General features: G+C 45.2%; 1 protein-coding gene across 1 annotated transcript in view; it reads left to right on the top strand.

Annotated features, from left to right (window-relative positions):
• tmem51a (transmembrane protein 51a) overlaps positions 1 to 207 on the top strand; it is a 54,945-nt gene extending 54,738 nt beyond the window's left edge. Inside the window, exon 3 of the mRNA XM_048615196.1 lies at positions 1 to 207. This exon is cut by the window's left edge and continues 3,524 nt beyond it. The gene's annotated coding sequence lies outside the window, so the exon portion shown is untranslated.
• Positions 208 to 4,457: the final 4,250 nt, after the last annotated feature.

Below are 4,457 nucleotides of genomic sequence, written 5' to 3'. Positions count from 1 at the left end.
CATCTAATTGTGTGGGAGCTATTGAATTGTAAAGCCAGACTGTGCTCAATTTATCGATGCTGGTTCCATTTGGATTCCTGTTTTTGTACCAAACTCAAGCCAGGATGAACAATGTGTTTTGTTTTTAAATAACTGCACTTGGGAGAAATGATGTTTCTTTTTAATTCTCTTTATATTTATTCACTTATTAAAACGGTATGAAAATTAGGCTCTGGTGTTTTGAATTTTGTGATCCAGTGTGTTGATTTTAAACTTTCCAAAGAACAAACAGGCAGCAAGAGGGAGGTCTACTTTATTGAATGGGGAGAGGCTTGACATTTATTACAAAGGTTTACATGGTGGAAAGGACTGGGAGCTGAGGCAGTAGAACCTGGAGTTGTTCCCTAGGTGTTCTGGAATTTGAGTGACAATCAAACCACACTCTCACTGTTCAGTTTAGCACTTTAAAGCGCCATTTTGTGTTCAGAGTTTATGCTTGCACTGAACACACAAACAGATGTTTAGCATCAGAGCAGCTAACTCAAAATGATTTTTCAAAGTAATTCGCTGTCTGGCCGGGATTTGGAGCGAGATTCCAGACATAAAATGTGTATCCTCCAGCATGATGTCATATCCTCATTCTTTAATGTCTCGGAGTTTTTGGATGCTGTTTCCATATCTGGGACACTGCCATCTAATGACAAAAAAAAACTGACAGCTGCAAGGCATTGCCATTTGTTTTCCATGTTTTGTTTTAACTGCAGTGATCATGTAAAAGTTGGGAGTGCTGACAGCTTGTCTGCCAACAAGGAGCTTCAGGTTAAACTTGCAAATGCATCAGAGCCTCACCTTCTCTTCACAAATGTTGAACTTATTAATGTGAATTTTTTTTTTAATCTTACAGAATAGTCTGATTTTAGTTCGCAGATGGCATTCATTAGTGGTACTAATTTGTCCATTGTCACTCTGCTCAGATCGTACATGTAAGTTGGTGGGGGATGTGAGGTGAAATCTATATTGGTTTGCAATTTTAATATAAAATACTCATGGTTTATGTCACCTCAAGGCAGGATCTTTAGAATTAATTTCCTGTAACTTTCTCCCCTTGCCTCACATGAAAGGCTTTTTTTGTTGTTGTATTGTCGCCATCAAGGCTCTGCATGGCCAGTCTACAGCAGCAGCTCGGCTGTTGTCTATTGTCCACATTTTGCTCCAAGAGGCCAGATGGTGAGTGTTGGCTAATCAACTGTGTGGGCATCATTATCTAAGCCAGATCCTGCTGTTTGCAGCAACCCTTGCAGCTGCCAGCTGGAAGGATGCCAGGAGTGAAAGGGATAGCTGTTTTCCCTCTTCCAATCCCATCTGCAGGCCCAGGAACATTTAAGGACAATCAAAGATTAATTAACTAAGCACAGATGAGGCACCACACCATCCGATTCCAGCTGTATTTCACACTGGTTATCGGTGCTGTTTGGTTATTATTACAATGTATTTATGTGCTCTTGCAGTGAAGATTAAAACTGAGTGCCCTGGCCCTTTTGAGCTGGTGTTCCAGTTATTGAATGCCTTTCAGCCAAGTGGCCTGTCTTGGTGCTGGATACTAACTGGTCGTAGTCTATGGCAGCTGAGGGTCGGCACATCTCAAATGAGCCTAACTCAGCAGCTGTTTCTGGTCAGCAACAAGGACCAGGCTTGACTGCTTGTGGGGCTATCGATGTGGCAACAATGATGCCAGGCTTTGGTGAAATGTCTACATATCCTTTTGCAGACTGCTGTGTCCATTACAAACAAACACACCTAGATCACGTCAGTATTGAAACATTGTTTTTACCTTATGCAATCTGTCTCTTTGCAAATATAAGATATTTAAGCAAGGGGAATGGTGTGGTTTTTAAAAACCCACTGGAGGGAAGATCTATGATAGGATGGAAGTGGTGCATCACTTGTGCTGCTTTTTCTTCCTCCTTTCCCACCCACCAACCATCACCACCCCCCCCCCCCCCATTTAAACAGAAACAAACCACAATGAAGCTTCCCTCAAAGTTAGTTTCTGCACTCGATTTTCCTATTAAACTGATCGATATTCGCTGGCTCTGCTACTATCAAACAATGAACACCCCCTTCACCTGCCCTTCACTTTCATCCTTTCTGAAGGGTCTGTTCCTTCATAATACCCTGGTCCACTCCTATGTTCCACCCCTTCTCACACCTATCTGTGCAAACACAGGAGGAGTACAACTTTGCCTTTTACCTACCACTTGCGTGCCCCACCAACCATCCAAGGCCCCACTCTCTCCACCAACCCCTCCAAATGCCAGTTAATGTAGCTATTTACTTGTGCTTTCAATGTCATGTTGACTGCACACACTCCCCTCCCCTTACAAGTGGGAGACCTACTGACTGCCTGTCCATCACCTACAAGCCATGAATTGGCAGTGTGTGATGGAGTACTCTCCACTTGCCTGGAGGAGCGTAGTTCCTACAAACACTGGAGAAGCTTCATACGGTCAACAAGAGCAGCGTTGTGTGCAACTACAGGATGTGATGCTGAAAATCATCAAGGCTCCTCTGACAACATCCAAACCTGTGGCCTCAGCTACCTCTGAGGAGCAGATGCATTGAAACCCTATCACCTGCGCGTCACACATCATCTTAAACTGTTTGGACGATATATCACTTGCTTCAGTGGTGCTTGGTCAAAATCCTGAAACTTCCTATCTTACCATGACGACTGCAGCGGTTCAGGAAGATGGCTCACTATCACCACCTCTGGGGTAATAAATCCATGAACAAATGATCTTAAAAACTATGAAAGACAGCTGAAATTACTGAAGTCTGATTTATACCATCATTAATTTTCCAGTATTTAGGGACAAGTTACTGCTGACGAATGATACAAGGGAAAGTGACTGTTGGCTTAGAGGAACCAATTATTTGGAAGTGAATATCCTTTGTGTGTGCAGAGCTGCTGGATTATGGGATTAGTCAACTCCCATACACTCAGCCTGTGTGATTTGGTAATAGATAGTGGGTTTCTTAAATTCTAACCACGCTGACAGTGTTTGAGCTATAGAACTGATTTACAGGCTCACAATAATTGAGTGAGGGGATTGCACTAATATTACTGATTGTTAAGATTGAGCCAGTGCGCTCACAGATCTGTATCTCATCCAGATCTTGTCTGGGCAGCACGGTGGCTCAGCGCCAAGGATCCAGGTTTGATTCCAGCCTCCGGCAACTGTCTGTGTGGAGTTTGCACATTGTCCTTGTGTCTGTGTGGGTTTCCTCCGGGTGCTCCGGTTTCCTCCCACAGTCCAAAGATGTGCAGGTTGGGTGGATTGGCCATGCTAAATTGCCTTGTAGTGTCCAGGGATGAGGAGGTATTATGGGGATAGGGTAGAGTGCTGGGTCTGGATGGGATGCTCTTTGGAGGGTCAGTGCAGACTCAATAGGCTGAATAGTCTCTTTCTGCACTGTAGGGATTCTATGGTGACTTTTTATTCAATCGTGGGATATGGGTATCTCTAGCTGGGCCAGCATTTATTGTGTATCCTTAGATGCCCTTGTGAAGGTGGTGGTGAGCTGCTTTCATGCTGAAGTCCATGTGCTGTAGGGAGATACCAAATTCCATTGGGGAGGGTCTTTCAGGATTTTGACTCAGCAACAGCGAAGGAATGGAGATATATTTCCAAGTCAGGATGGTGAGTGTCCCACATAACTGGCACCGCTGAGTCCTGATTCTCTAACAGGCACGGCAATCTGCACTATTGTTTCAGCACTCGTGTGTTTTTTTTAAACGTATTCCACATCATTGCTGTATGAAAAATATCTGGGCCATATCCTGCTGTATCCTCCACGAGGAGATGGGCACGGTGTCCAGAGATAATCAGGCAAGTCCATATTCTCTATAAAAGCAGTTGGAAGGGCTGAATCACTAGCACCATCCCACAATTAAATGTTGGGATGTTTACAGCCAACGTTTTTGAACACACACACACACACACACACACACACGGACTTTAACAAGCAGAGATAGTAGGAACTGCAGATGCTGGAGAATCCGAGACAACAAGGTGCAGGGCTGGATGAACACAGCAGGCCAAGCAGCATCATAGGAGCAGAGAGGCTGACGTTTCGGGCCTAGACCCTTCATCAGAAAAGGGGGAGGGGAAGGGGGTTTTGAAATAAATAGGGAGAGAGTGGGAGGCGGATAGAAGAGGGATAGAGGAGAGGATAGGTGGAGAGGAAACAAACAGGTCGAAGAGGCGGGGATGGAGCCAGTAAAGGTGAGTGTAGGTAGGGAGTTAGGAAGGGGATAGGTCAGTCCAGGGAGGACGGACAGGTCAAGGGGGCGGGATGAGGTTGGTCGGTAGGAGATGGAGGTGCGGCTTGAGGTGGGAGGAGGGGATAGGTGGGAGGAAGAACAGGTTAGGGAGGCAGGGACGAGTTGGACTGGTTTTGGGATGCGGTGGGGGGAG

Source organism: Rhincodon typus, chromosome 31 (genome assembly GCF_021869965.1).
Source record: "Rhincodon typus isolate 14 chromosome 31, sRhiTyp1.1, whole genome shotgun sequence".
Taxonomy (NCBI): Eukaryota; Metazoa; Chordata; class Chondrichthyes; order Orectolobiformes; family Rhincodontidae; genus Rhincodon; species Rhincodon typus.
The sequence above is the reverse complement of the archived record's forward strand: the minus strand, read 5'-3'. Positions and strand labels throughout refer to the sequence as shown.